The sequence below is a fragment of the Pleurodeles waltl genome, chromosome 9 (genome assembly GCF_031143425.1).
Source record: "Pleurodeles waltl isolate 20211129_DDA chromosome 9, aPleWal1.hap1.20221129, whole genome shotgun sequence".
Classification (NCBI taxonomy): Eukaryota; Metazoa; Chordata; class Amphibia; order Caudata; family Salamandridae; genus Pleurodeles; species Pleurodeles waltl.
The window spans coordinates 656,935,471-656,951,533 of NC_090448.1; the positions used below are offsets into that span (position 1 = coordinate 656,935,471).

At 47.5% G+C, this 16,063-nt stretch overlaps 1 protein-coding gene across 1 annotated transcript in view; it reads left to right on the forward strand.

The window, feature by feature from the left end:
- Positions 1–16,063, forward strand: part of CLPTM1 (CLPTM1 regulator of GABA type A receptor forward trafficking) — a 326,345-nt gene that overhangs the window by 206,217 nt on the left and 104,065 nt on the right. The gene's annotated exons all lie outside the window — the stretch shown is intronic.

Consider the following 16,063-nt stretch of genomic DNA (forward strand, 5'->3'; position numbering starts at 1 on the left):
AGTTTCCCCCCCTCCAGTCCTAATTAGGGAGATCAGGGCCCCTCAAGCCCTGTCTCCAAATGTGATAGTCAGAGATGCTGCTTCCCTCACAGGTGGGTCCAGCACCTCTGTAATCACTGAGGATAGCCTCAGTGAAGATGACCTCCTGTTAGCCAGGATGGCCAAAAGATTGGCTTTAGAGAGACAACACCTAGCTATAGATAGAAAGGGAAAGACAAGAGATGGGTTTTGGTCACATCCATGGTGGCAGCAACATAAATAGGGTCAGAGATTCTCCTGACATGTTGAAAATCCCTAAAGGGATTGTAACTATATATGAAGATGGTGATGACATCACCAAATGGTACACAGCTTTTGAGAGGGCTTGTGCAACCAGAAAAGTAAACAGATTTCACTGGGGTGCTCTCCGTTGGGAAATGTTCACTGGAAAGTGTAGGGATAGACTCTTTACACTCTCTGGAAAAGATGCAGAATCCTATGACCTCATGAAGGCTACCCTGATTGAGGGCTTTGGATTCTCCACTGAGGAGTATAGGATTAGGTTCAGGGGGGCTCAAAAATCCTCGAGCCAGACTTGGGTTGATTTTGTTGACTACTCAGTGAAAACACTGGATGGTTGGATTCAAGGCAGTGGTGTAAATGATTATGATGGGCTGTACAATTTGTTTGTGAAAGAACACCTATTAAGTAATTGCTCAAATGATAAACTGCATCAGCATCTGGTAGACCTAGGACCAATTTCTCCCCAAGAATTGGGAAAGAAGGCGGACCATTGAGTCAAGACTAGGGTGACCAAGGCTTCCACAGGGGGTGACCAAAAGAAAGGGGTCACAAAGCCTCCCAGGGGAAGAGTGTTGAGACATCCAAATGGAAAAATAGTAAAGAGTCTTCTACAGGCCCCCAAAAACCTGCACAGGAGGGTGGGCCCAGAGCCTCTTCACAATCCAGTTTTGGGTACAAGGGTAAAAACTTTGATCCCAAAAAGGCCTGGTGTCGTAGCTGTAATCAGCCTGGACACCAAACTGGAGACAAGGACTGTCCCAAGAAAAGTACCACTTCTAACTCCACTCCAGCTAACACTGGAATGGCTAGTCTCCAAGTGGGATCAACAGTGTGCCCAGAGCAAATCAGGTGTCACACTGAAGCTACATTAGTCTCTGAGGGTGGGGTGGATTTAGCCACACTGGCTGCCTGGCCTCCTAACATGCAAAAATACAGGCAGCAGCTCTTAATTAATGGGACAAGTGTAGAAGGCCTGAGGGATACAGGTGCCATTGTCACCATGGTGACATAGAAACTGGTTTCCCCTGGTCAGTACCTGGCTGGACAAACTTATCCAGTCACCAGTGCTGACAATCAGACTAAAGTTCATCCCATGGCTATGGTAACTTTAGAGTGGGGAGGGGTCAATGGCCTGAAACAGGTGGTGGTCTCCTCAAATATCCCAGTAGACTGTTTGCTTGGAAATGACCTGGAGTCCTCAGCATGGGCTAAGGTAGAACTGAAAACCCATGCAGCCATGCTGGGTATCCCTGAACTGGCGTGTGTCAAGACAAGGGCACAGTGCAGAGCTCAGGGTGAAAAAGTAGTGTTGGAGCCTGGAAAAAGGGCCCAGCCTACCAAGAGAAAAGGAAAGACAACTGGGGAACCAGTTGCAACACAACAAGAAAAAGAAGAACCTCTCTTCTTAGGAAGAAGTTCTGCCCTCTGAGGGAACTGAGCCTATGGAGTTAGGACCTTATCAGGTTGAGCTCTTAGGCCCAGGGGAACCCTCAAGGGAGCAGTTGTGTAAGGGGCAAGAAACCTGTCCCTCTCTTGAAAGCCTTAGGCAGCAAGCTGCTGAAGAGTCCAATGGAAAGAAAACAGGAACACATAGGGTCTATTGGGAAGATGGACTCCTTTACACTGAGGCAAGAGATCCCAATCTGGTGCCACTAGGAGAGTGGTAGTGCCTCAGGAGTTTAGGGAGTTCATACTGACCTTAGCCCACGATATTCTTCTTGCTGGGCATTTGGGACAGACCAAGACGTGGGAGAGACTAGTCAACCACTTCTATTGGCCCAACATGTCCCAGAAAGTCAAGGAGTTTTGTGTCTCCTGTACCACCTGTCAAGCCAGTGGTAAGACAGGTGGACACCCAAAGGCCCCCCTCATTCCACTTCCAGTGGTGGGGGTCCCCTTTGAAAGAGTGGGTGTGGACATAGTGGGTCCACTTGAACCTCCCACAGCCTCAGGGAACCTCTACATACTAGTAGTAGTGGATCATGCTACTAGATACCCTGAAGCAATTCCCCTTAGGTTGACTACTGCCCCTGCAGTAGCCAAAGCACTCATTGGTATTTTTACCAGAGTGGGTTTTCCTAAGGGAGGAGGTGTCTGACAGAGGTACCAACTTTATGTCAGCATACCTGAAACACATGTGGAATGAGTGTGGGGTGACTTACAAATTCACCACACCATACCATCCACAAACCAATGGTCTTGTTGAGAGATTCAACAAAACATTGAAAGGCATGATCATGGGGCTCCCTGAAAAACTCAAAAGGAGATGGGATGTTGTAGGATGTTGGCTCTGTATGCACTATTTCAAAGTAAGGAATAGTATGCACAGAGTCCAAGGGTTCCCTTTGGAGGTAAGATAGTGGCAAAAAGAGATAATACTAATGCTCTATTTTGTGGTAGTGTGGTCGAGCAGTAGGCTTATCAAAGGAGTAGTGTTAAGCATTTGTTGTACATACACAAGCAATAAATTAGGAACACACACTCCGAGACAATTCCAGGCCAATAGGTTTTTGTATAGAAAAATATATTTTTTTTTAGTTTATTTTAAGAACCACAGGTTCAAGATTTACATGTAATACTTTAAATGAAAGGTGTTGCAGGTAGGTACTCTAGGAACTTTGAATTAGCAAAATAGCATATATACTTTTCACATAAATCACATATAGCTATTTTAAAACTAGACAGTGCAATTTTCAACAGTTCCTGGGGGGAGTAAGAGTGTTAGTTTTTGCAGGTAAGTAAACCACCTAGGGGGTTCAAGTTTGGGTCCAAGGTAACCCACCGTTGGGGGTTCAGAGCAACCCCAAAGTTACCACACCAGCAGCTCGGGGCCGGTCAGGTGCAGAGGTCAAAGTGGTGCCCAAAACGCATGGGCTTCAATGGAGAAGGGGGTGCCCCGGTTCCAGTCTGCCAGCAGGTAAGTACCCGCGTCTGCGGAGGGCAGACCAGGGGGGTTTTGTAGGGCACCGGGGGGGACACCAGTCAGAACAGAAAGTACACCCTCAGCAGCACGGGGGCGGCCGGGCGTAGTGTGCAAACACGCGTCGGGTTTTCAATAGGTTTCAATGGGAGACCAAGGGGTTTCTTCAGCGATGCAGGCAAGGGGGGGGGCTCCTCTGGGTAGCCACCACCTGGGCAAGGGAGAGGGCCTCCTGGGGGTCACTCCTGCACTGGAGTTAGGATCCTTCAGGTCCTGGGGGCTGCGGGTGCAGAGTCTTTACCAGGCGTCAGGATCTGAGGAGCAGGCAGTCGCGGTCAGGGGGAGCCTCGGGATTCCCTCTGCAGATGTCGCTGTGGGGGCTCAGGGGGGGGGCAACTCTGGCTACTTATGGTCTTGCAGTCGCCGGGGAGTCCTCCCTGAAGTGTTTGTTCTCCACAAGTCGAGCCGGGGGCGTCGGGTGCAGAGTAGCAAGTCTCACGCTTCCGGCGGGAAACGCCAGTTGGTTTAAAGTTGCTCCTTTGTTACAAAGTTGCAGTCTTGGGTGAACAGAGCCGCTGTCCTCAGGAGTTCTTGGTCCTTCTAGAGACCAGCAGTCCTCTGAGGATTCAGAGGTCGCTGGTCCCTGGGGAAATCGTCACTGGAGCAGTGTCTTTAGAAGTGGGGAGACAGGCCGGTAGAGCTGGGGCCAAAGCAGTTGGTGTCTCCGACTTCTCTGCAGGGTTTTTCAGCTTAGCAGTCCTCTTCTTCTTAGGTATCAGGAATCTGAGTTCCTAGGTTCTGGGGAGCCCTTAAATACTAGATTTAAGGGCGTGTTTAGGTCTGGGAGGTTAGAAGCCAATGGCTACTAGCCCTGAGGGTGGGTACACCCTCTTTGTGCCTCCTCCCTGAGGGGAGGGGGGCACATTCCTATCCCTATTGGGGGAATCCTCCATCTGCAAGATGGAGGATTTCTAAAAGTCAGAGTCACTTCAGCTCAGGACACCTGAGGGGCTGTCCTGACTGGCCAGTGACGCCTCCTTGTTTTTCTCATTATCTCCTCTGGCCTTGCCGCCAAAAGTGGGGCCGTGGCCGGAGGGGTCGGGCAACTCCACTAGCTGGAGTGCCCTGTGGTGCTGTAACAAAGGGGGTGAGCCTTTGAGGCTCACCGCCAGGTGTTACAGCTCCTGCAGGGGGAGGTGTGAAGCACCTCCACCCAGTACAGGCTTTGTTACTAGCCACAGAGTGACAAAGGCACTCTCCGCATGTGGCCAGCAACATGTCTCTAGTGTGGCAGGCTGCTAAAACCAGTCAGCATACACGGGTAGTTGGTTAAGGCTTCAGGGGGCACCTCTAAGGTGCCCTCTGGGGTGTATGTTACAATAAAATGTACACTGGCATCAGTGTTCATTTATTGTGCTGAGAAGTTTGATACCAAACTTCCCAGTTTTCAGTGTAGCCATTATGGTGCTGTGGAGTTCGTGCATGACAGACTCCCAGACCATATACTCTTATGGCTACCCTGCACTTACAATGTCTAAGGTATTGCTTAGACACTGTAGGGGCACAGTGCCCATGCACTGGTGCCCTCACCTATGGTATAGTGCACCCTGCCTTAGGGCTGTAAGGCCTGGTAGAGGGGTGACTTATCTATACTGCATAGGCAGTGTGAGGTTGGCATGGCACCCTGAGGGGAGTGCCATGTCGACTTACTCGTTTTGTCCTCACCAGCACACACAAGCTGGGAAGCAGTGTGTCTGTGCTGAGTGAGGGGTCCCCAGGGTGGCATAAGACATGCTGCATCCCTTAGAGACCTTCCCTGGCATCAGGGCCCTTGGTACCAGGGGTACCAGTTACAAGGGACTTACCTGGATGCCAGGGTGTGCCAATTGTGGAAACAAAAGTACAGTTAGGGAAAGAACACCGGTGCTGGGGGCTGGTTAGCAGGCCTCAGCACACTTTCAAATCAAAACTTAGCATCAGCAAAGGCAAAAAGTCAGGGGTAACCATGCCAAGGAGGCATTTCCTTACAGATGCCCTCTTGCCATGCCTGTTTTTCGCTTACAGAGAGGTGCCTCAGAAGGGAGTAGGGTTTTCACCCTTTGAACTTCTGTTTGGCCACCCTGTAAGGGGACCACTAGCTCTTGTGAAAGAAGGCTGGGAGAGACCTCGTCATGAGCCTAAGCAAGATATAGTGGACTATGTACTTGGCCTACGTTCAAGGATGGCAGAGTACATGGAAAAGGCAAGCAAAAACCTTGAGGCCAGCCAACAACTCCAGAAGTTTTGGTATGACCAAAAGGCTGCAATGGTTGAATTTCAACCAGGGCAGAAAGTCTGGGTTTTGGAGCCTGTGGCTCCCAGGGCACTTCAGGACAGATGGAGTGGCCCTTACCCAGTGCTAGAAAAGAAGAGTCAGGTCACCTACCTGGTGGACCTAGGCACTAGCAGGGCCCCCAAGAGGGTGATCCATGTGAACCGCCTTAAGCTCTTCCATGACAGGGTTGATGTGAATCTGTTGATGGTAACAGATGAGGACCAGGAAGCTGAGAGTGAACCTCTCCCTGATCTCCTCTCCACAATGTTGGGGAGAAAAGGTTACTAGCAACCAAATTGAGAGGAGAAAGCATAATCACTGGGGTTAGGGTTAGCAGGATCCCAGTGAACAGAGTCAAACACACTGACAAGAGGCAGAAAATGGGAGAAACCATTGCCAAGAAAAAGGGCTTTTTCCTACAGGGACGATATGGTTGGAAAATAGCATTTTAAAAAAAACTTTAGAAATTCACTTTAAAAACAAAGGTTACCAAGACGTTGTAGTTAAGTTCTGAATTTACTTGCAAAACACCAGAGAAATTTAGCAGTTATTGTTAGTTATTTCGAGTAACTATAACTTGCAGCCTAAGGTAACTATAACTCAACCCCTCGCCGTGCACTGCTCATTACCCCAGATATTACAGCACCTATGACAACTTTTTTTTAACTTACAAAAAAAAAATATATCAATGAAACATTAGTCAAATTATTGAAGTAAAAAAAGTGCATGGCTTGGACACAAGTTATAGTTGCTTGAAATAACTTTAACTGCTTAATTTCTTGGGTTTTGTGCAACTAAATTTAGAACCGAACTATAACAGCCCTCTAACCCTTGTTACAGGGCTGTTATAGTTAGGTTCCCCTGTAACCTTACTATAACAGCCCTCTAACCCTTGTTACAGGGCTGTTATAGTTAGGTTCCCCTGTAACCTTGAGAGAAAGAGATAAAGAGAAAGAGGTGTGGGTACACATGCTGTGCATTATCCTGCCATCTAGTGTTGGGCTCGGAGTGTTACAAGTTGTTTTTCTTCGAAGAAGTCTTTTCGAGTCATGGGACTGAGTGACTCCTCCCTTTCGGCTCCATTGCGCATGGGCGTCGACTCCATCTTAGATTGTTTTCTTTCTGCCAACGGGTTCAGACGTGTTCCTCTTCGCTCCGTAATTCGAATCGGGGAAACTTAGAAAATCATCGAAATTCGTCAGTATTGTTTGCGTTCAGGACCGGTTTAGCATCATCGCATTGGCACAGACAACACCGCTTCGGCGGCCCTTTGGGGCTTCTGCACTTAACCAAGGCATGGTCAGCCCGACCACACCCGTCGACAAAGAACTAATGGACCGGACCCCTTTCCGTTTCTGTCTGAAGTGCCACAGCAAGTATCCTTATACAGACCAGCATCGGGTCTGTAACCTGTATTTATCTCCAGAACACAGAGAGATCCAAGAAGACCTTAAGAGATCGACGCCCAAGACGGTTACAGATGGCGTCGAAACAGTCACAGCATCTCGACACCGAAGAAGAAGAGATGCGGATATCCATCCAGGGTTCGGACTCTGATGAATCCGACGGGGATCGACCACCGACGGCGGCACAAAAAGTGAGTACACCTGCCCCGTCCCACACCAAAGGTCAGGTCAAGAAACAAAAGGCCTCGGGACGCCACTGCCGGAAGGCCATGGCTCAACCCACAGAAAAGACGGTGACCAAGTAACATCGGCACCAAAAAAGGCCAAATTAGTGTCGAAGACTTCCGACTCCGGTTGAGAAACCTGCACCGAAAAGAGTCGGCATCGAATAATCGAGTCAAGTAAATCTTGAAAAAGCCACTCTGAACCGAAACAGACAATCCATCGGGGGTTCGATACCGAAAAAAACGGCTTCGGAGCCAAAAAAGATGTCCTACACTGAAGAGCAGGGGCTCTCTACAGCTCAAAGAAAAGCACAGATTTGAGCAGGAACTGGATTTAGAATAACATGATCAAACTCCGCAAGGGCTAGAAATCCAGAAACACACAGGGAAAATCCAAACCATCCCCTCACTCAAGTCCAAAAGAAAACTGGCTTTTCCCCAGACTGAGATGCAACCAAAAGCCAAGGTGGTTAGAGAAAGGTCACCACCCCCGCAATTCTCACCACAAACGTCCCCACTTCAATCACCACAGTTGTCACCAGTGGGTACACCAATGGCAGTGTCACCCACACATACTGGGATGACTCAAGACGATGCAGACCCCTGGGATCTATACGACCCACCAGTTTCTGACAACAGTCCAGAGTGTTATCCGACAAAACCTTTGCCACCAGAAAAAAGTACATCCTACATGCAGGTACTGGCCAGAGCAGCAACATTTCACAATGTGACAATGCACTCAGAACCAGTGGAAGATGACTTCCTGTTTAACACTCGGGCATCCACGCATGCATCGTATCAAAGCCTGCCAGTGTTACCGGGCATGCTTAAACATGCACAACAGGTTTTCCAAGAGCCAGTAAAAAGGAGAGCCATCAAGCCATGGGTCGAAAAGAAATATAAACCGCCCCCGTCAGACCCTGTGTTTATTGCACAACAGCTCCCTCCGGACTCCGTGGTTGTGGGGACTGCAAGAAAACTGGCTAATTCGCAGTCATCCGGGGATGCGCCACCCCCTGATAAGGAAAGTCGTAAATTCGACGCAGCAGGGAAAAGAGTGGCATCGCAAGCAGCCAATCAGTGGCGAATTGCCAACTCGCAAGCCCTCCTTGCCGCTACGACTGGGCACACGGGGATGAGATGCAAGATATCATCAGCACCTCCCTAAAGAGCATCAAAAACGTGCCCAACAAGTGGTTGAAGAAGGACAGGCCATTTCAAACAACCAGATCCGCTCTGCACTAGACTCTGCTGATACAGCGGCACGAACTGTAAATACAGCAGTAACAATTAGAAGGCATGCATGGCTCCGAAGTTCTGGGTTTAAACCAGAGATACAGCAGGCGGTATTGAGCATGCCGTTTAATCAACATCAACTATTCGGCCCCGAAGTGGATACCGCAATAGAAAAAATGAAAAAGGACACGGACACGGCCAAAGCCATGGGCGCGCTCTACTCCTCTCAATACAGGGGAACATTAAGGAAACCACAATTTAGGGGAGGGTTTAGACAGCAACCCTCAGAACCATCCACCTCCCAAACAAAACCCACTTACCAGTCTCAGTACCAGAGAGGGGGGTTTCGTGGCTTCTTCAGAGGGCAGTTCACAAGAGGAAGAGGGAAATTCCAGCCTGCCAAGCAGATCCCTGGTAGCAAGCAGTGACTTTGATGTCACACTTCCCCAACACATATCACCAGTGGGGGTGAGATTAACAAAATACCACCACAATTGGACACACATTACCACAGACACGTGGGTTCTATCAATTATCCAGCATGGTTACTGCATAGAGTTCACAAGATTCCCTCCAGATGTTCCCCCAGGAACACACAGAATGTCAATACAACACTTAGACCTATTATAAATAGAGGTCCAAGCACTACTAGCAAAAGAAGCCATAGAACTGGTACCTTATCACCAGAGAGGAGCGGGGGTTTTTACTCCCTGTATTTCCTCATCCCAAAGAAAGACAAAACGTTAAGGCCTATTTTAGATCTCAGAACACTGAATCTCTTCATCAAATCAGATCATTTCCACATGGTAACACTACAGGATGTAGTCCCTTTGCTAAAACAAAGGGAATACATGACAACACTGGATCTAAAAGATGCGTATTTTCACATACCCATCCATCTCACAGGAAATACCTCAGGTTTGTAATACAAGGCAAACATTACCAATTCAAAGTATTGCCATTCGGAATAACAACGGCCCCCAGGGTATTTACAAAATGCCTAGCTGTAGTAGCAGCTCATATAAGGAGAAATCACATGCATGTATTCCCGTATCTAGACGATTGGCTAATAAAAGCCAACACACAACAACAATGTCAAATTCATACGCAATATTTAATAGATACTCTGCACAAACTAGGGTTTTCTATAAATGACCAAAAATCACATTTACAACCATCCCAAATACAACAATACTTGGGAGCAACACTCAACACACAAAGAGCAATTGCCACTCCAAGTCCACAAAGAGTCCAGTCGTTTCAAAATATAAAATCAAGCATACAACCAAACCAACAATACACGGCCAGATTTGTGATGAAACTACTAGGCATGATGTCCTCATCCATAGCTATTGTCCCAAACGCAAGACTACACATGCGGCCCTTACAGCAGTGCCTAGCAAGACAATGGACGCAGGCACAGGGTCAACTCCAAGATCTAGTGTTGATAGACTGCCAAACACACTCTTCGCTTCAATGGTGGAACCCTGTAAATTTAAACAAAGGGCGGCCATTTCAAGACCCAGTGCCTCACGCCATTATGACAACAGACGCCTCCATGATTAGGTGGGGAGCACACCTCAACAATCACAGCATACAAGGTCAATGGGACAGTCAACAAAAACAACTTCACATAAATCACTTAGAACTGCTAGCAGTCTTTCTAGCACTAAAAGCTTTTAAGCCCCTTCTAGCCCACAAACATATTCTTGTCAAGACAGACAATATGACAACAATGTATTATTTAAACAAACATGGGGGGACGCACTCATCACAACTATGTATCCTAGCGCAAAAAAATTGGCATTGGGCAATTCACAACAACATTCGCCTGATAGCACAATATATACCAGGCATTCAAAATCAGCTAGGAGACAATCTCAGTCGAGATCACCAACCGTCTCTCGAATGGGAAATACATCCCCAAATTCTAAAAGATCACTTCTACCACTGGGGGACACCAAACATAGAGCTGTTTGCAACAAAAGAAAACGCAAAATGCCAAAACTTTGTGTCCAGATACCCACACCCTCAGTCCAAGGGCAACGCTCTATGGATCAGCTGGTCAGGGATATTTGTTTACGCTTTTCCCCCTCTCCCGCTCATTCCTTTTCTTGTCAACAAACTGAGTCAAAACAAACTCAAACTAATATTCATAGCACCAACGTGGGCTCGCCAACCGTGGTACACCACACTGTTGGACCTCTCTGTAGTACCGCACATCAAACTACCAAACAGACCTGATCTGTTAACACAACACAAACAACAGATCAGGCACCCGAATCCAGCATCGCTCAACCTAGCAATCTGGCTCCTGAAATCTTAGAATTCTGGTATCTAAACCTCTCAAAAGAGTGTATGGAGTTCATTAAACAAGCAAGAAAACCCACAACAAGACATTATGCTAATAAATGGAAAAGGTTTGTTTTCTACTGCCAGGCTAATCAAATTACGCCGCTAAACACCTCCATACAAAACATTGTAAGTTATTTACTAAACTTATAAAAATCAAATCTTGCTTTTTCTTCCATTAAAATCCATCTCACTGCAATATCTGCTTATTTGCAGATTACACATACAAAATCACTTTTTAGAATCCCAGTTATCAAAGTCTTTATGGAGGGACCAAAAAGAATCATACGCCCAAGGACACCACCAGTACCTTCGTGGAATCTTAATATTGTACTAACACGACTCATGGGTCTACCATTTGAACCCATGCAGTCTTGTCAAATCCAATTCTTGACGTGGAAAGTAGCCTTTCTAATAGCCATCACTTCTCTACGAAGAGTTAGCGAAATACAGGCATTTACTATACAAGAACCCTTTATACAGATACATAAACATAAAGTGGTTCTCCGTACAAATCCACAATTTTTACCAAAAGTCATATTACTGTTTCATCTAAACCAAACTGTGGAACTCCCAGTCTTCTTTCCACAACCAGAATCAGTAGCAGAAAGGGCATTGCATACATTAGACATTAAAAGAGCGCTAATGTATTACATTGACAGAACAAAACAATTTCGAAAAACAAAACAATTGTTCGTAGCTTTCCAAAAACCTCATGCAGGTAACCCTATATCCAAACAGGGCATTGCCAGATGGATAGTCAAATGTATTCAGACCTATTACCTTAAAGCTAAAAGAGAATTACCCATTACTCCAAGGGCACATTCCGCTAGGAAAAAAGGCGCCACAATGGCTTTTCTTGGTAATATACCAATGACAGAGATTTGTAAGGCAGCCACCTGGTCTACGCCCCATACATTTACTAAGCATTACTGTGTAGATGTGTTTGTGTTAGCAACACAAGCCACAGTAGGACAGGCTGTACTAAAAACATTATTTCAGACAACTTCAACTCCTACAGGCTGACCACCGCTTTTGGGGAGATTACTGCTTTGTAGTCTGTGCACAGCATGTGTATCTGCAGCTACACATGCCATTGAACAGAAAATATCACTTAACCAGTGTACATCTGTTCGTGGCATATTGCACTGCAGATTCACATGCGCCCTCCCACCTCCCCGGGAGCCTGTAGCAGTTTTAGTTGCATGTAAATTGTAAATATGTAAATAAATATTCCTTTAATACACACTATGTACATACATTTCTACTCCATTGCATGGGCACCTTTAGTATCCTTACTTTACCAACTCCTACCTTACCCTTTGCGGGGAAAACAATCTAAGATGGAGTCGACGCCCATGCGCAATGGAGCCGAAAGGGAGGAGTCACTCGGTCCTGTGACTCGAAAAGACTTCTTCGAAGAAAAACAACTTGTAACACTCCGAGCCCAACACTAGATGGCAGGATAATGCACAGCATGTGAATCCGCAGCGCAACATGCCACGAAAAGATGTACACTGGGTAAGTGACATTTTCCATATACACCGTAAAATGGCAAAGTTGAGTAAGAAGTTAAAAACTGTCCTTCCGGTGTGCAGTGGCAGACTGGGAGCCATGTTTTACTCCGTCCCTCTCGGGGTGGCCCACCAAGTGCTGCAGTCCCTGGGGGACACTACCTTGCAGGCCCTGGGTACCACTTGTACCATATAACTGAGGCTTACAAGTAAGCTAGGCTATGCCAGTTAGGGACAAACCAGTTAGCCATGTGCCATTTTAAGGGTCAGAACACATGCACGAAGCTCTAGGAGGGCTCCGTGCATATCAGAGCCATTACACCAGTACCTTGTAGTCCAAATCAGTGAAAAAAGTCAGGGTAAACTTGCAAAAAGCATGTTTCCTCACAGTGTCCTCAAACCAGCCCATAGCATGCTGGAGCTGGGCAGCAGCATAGTACAGAAACAAGTCCAGGAGACCCAGGCCTCCCCACTTCAAGAGTAGCTTCAGGATCACCAGCCTCATTTGTCTTCTTTTCCCTGGCCACACAAGTGTGTATAACCAATTGTCGAAACTTACATATATGCCAGAAGTGACTGTGTACATCACATTTTGCAGTACATATAGACAGCACAGCAAGAATACCATTTTAATTGGAGATATGTGCCCCATGATCGAGAGGGGCAGGGTATTCCAGAATTCTAACAACCATCCCAGACCCTCCATGGAGTGCCTCACTTTGAGTTCATATAGTGCCACTGGGCCGTTTGTCACTCAACTTCCCAAGTAGTAGAGCTTGTCCATTTCCCACTGGAGTCCCAACTTCTGGGGGAAGTCCCCAGCCGCATACTGTAGTCCTCCCAGAGGAAAAAGCCTAGACACTGATCTGTTTGTATTCAGTCTGGAGATCTTAGCAAAGCACCCTATCACCTGTAGGAGAAGGGGCACCAAGCCTCTTGGGTCTTGCAAGTAGATCAGGGTGACGTCTGTGTGCATTGACAACACATGGCAGTTTAACCATCACCACAGCTAGCACTGGAGATGGGGCAGCCCTTTCGAGTTCCTCTGCTCAGTCTCCATGGGTCCAATGCTGTGCCTTCCATATGCACACTGGCCACTGTATCTGCCTATAACACTTGCATCCATTGGGTGAAACAGGGCCAAACTCCATCAGCTGCAGTACTGCCCACATATATAGCATGTCGATTGTTGTGAAATGCTTGCTCAAGTTATAGCACCATTGGCTCATTTACTCCTTGGAGGGTTCTAGTGGGTGTAGCACATGATTGAGGCACCAGAAAGTAAACATTGTATTGTGTCTGGGAATAAATCTCGTCTGCTCTGAGTGCTCTAGTGCCCAACCACCCGAGCAGTCTGGTAGGTAGGACATTGCACAACAATTTTACGTCCGCATTGAGTATTGAGAGGCCTGCAGGAGGACAGATCCTGCAGATCCTTACCCTGTTTTGGAATCATGACCATAGTCACCTCCCTCATGGAGGGAGGGAGAACTTTCCTGCTTTTGGCTTCCATAAATTCTTTAAGCAAGGTCTGCGGATGGTATTGCCTGATGCATTTCTGTCAGAAACCCGTCCGTACCTGGTGTTCTACTCCAAGGTACCTCCACAAGTGACTCCATCTCCTCCAGTTTTGCCAAAAGCCTTGGCAAGTGGAACCCAGCCAAATAACAGTCCGGTTTCTCCTGCGGGACTCTGAATCTGTGCATTCCCAAGCTGAATATACTCCAAGCAAGTGCTGTTGATCCTGTTCGGATCCACTATGTTGAGGCCTTCATTACTCTGATATAAGAATGTGTCTTCTCTCATATCAAGAGCCAGGCGAGTAATTTGCTCGATTTATCTCCTCTAAAGGTACTGCCTGTAGTGTGTGTGAGTATAATTTTGGAGTCTGACTCAGGTGCTCTCCACCTGCCTCTTTGCTCATATCAGTGGCTGGGTCTTTTGGGGGACCACACCTGTCCCTGAAGACAAGCCTGCTGTGCCGCAGCTCTGTAAGCTCGCATCCCGGCTGCTGGCACACCTGCGCTATGTACTCCCCTCTTAGTGCTACCGTGTAGGCTTAATATTTGGTTGCCCTGCTGTCCATGCCAGCGACTCATTGAAAGACTAAAGTCGTGTACTCTGGGATGTGGATCTGGAAGGCCTCGCCCGTCACCTCCACCAACCTCGAACAGTGAGTGAAAAATGTCAATGCCTGGTTCACCGCATTGTCCCTTTATAGAGGAACATCCAGAGAAAATCCTCTGAAAAGGTCACCTGGTACACTCAAGAACTCCGAAGAGCAAAACGAGACAGCAAACAGCTGGAGAGGAGATGGTGGGCCAGCAAGGACAGCTCTAACAGAGCAACCTTCAGGACCTCCCTCAACCTTTGCCACCACCTGCTGAGGGCAACAAAAAAGACAGTCCTTGCCACATGCATCAAAACCAGCGGCAACAACATAGAGGAACTTTTCAACATTGTTAAGGAATTCTCTAACCCGGCTGCCAGCGAAAACAACATCACACCCTCACAGGAGCTGTGTGACAATCTTGCCCACTTCTTCCATGTGAAGATCGCAACCTTATACAGAAACTTTGAACACCAGCCCACTCCTACGGACTTCCTTGACAGATATGCCACCACTGCAAACAACACAAACCCAGGACATCTCCTCTGCCATGAAATCCATCCACTTGGGAGCTCCTGCAGACTCATGCCCACTCTACATCTTCAACCTTGGAAACAAAAGGATTGGCCAGGAACTCAACACCTCTATCAACACCGCAACATTTCCCGATGCCTAGAAACACTCCTAAGTCTGACCACTACTCAAAAAAAAAACTCCGACCCCAGCGAACCCAAAACCTACTGGTAAATCTCCCTGTTCCTATTCCCAGTGAAAGTACTGGAAAAGAGCATCAACAAGCAACTCATGAGATACCTGGAGCAGAACCAACTACTCAATGCCTCCCAATCTGGCTTCTGCAGCAGGCACAGCACTGAAACTGCCCTGATCGCAGCCACCGATGACATACGAACCCTCCTTGACCGAGGACAAACAGCTTTGATCCTCCTCGCCCTCTCGGCACATGCTGAACGAAAAACTCCACCACATCGGCATCCATGGGGACGCGGACAGATGGATCACCTCGTTCCTCACCAGAAGAACCAGGAAGATGTACCTCCCACCTTTCATATCTGAACCCTAGAAGATCACCTGCTGTGTCCCCCAGGGCACATCCCTCAGCTCCATGCTCTTCAACGGATATATGACCCCGCAGGCCTACATCATTGGGTCCCATGGTCTCAACATAATTTCCTATGCAGACGAAACCCAACGTATCCTCTCACTCACCGACGACCCCTCTACTACCAGAACCAGCTTCCACAGATGCATGACTAGCGTCGCTGTTTGGATGAAGAACTGCCTGAAGCTGAACACACATAAGACAGAAGTACTGATACTTGGCAACAGCAGTTACACATGGAACGACTTCTAGTGCCCATCAGACCTAAAACCCTCACCCACTCCCTCCGACCATGCCAGAAACCTTTAATCATCGACAACAAGCCCACTATGAAATCACAGATCAATGTTGTCTCCTCCACCTGCTTCCTCACTTTGCACATGCTATGTACGATCTTCAAGTGGCTACCTTTATACATGAGACGGACCGTGACACAGGCCCTCATCACCAGCTGACTGGACTACAGCAATGCCCTTTACGTAGGAATTGCGTCCCCCTCCCACAGAGACTTCAGACCGTACAGAACGCTATAGCCAGACTCATACTCAACCTTCCCCGACGAACCCATATCATCTCTCATTTACC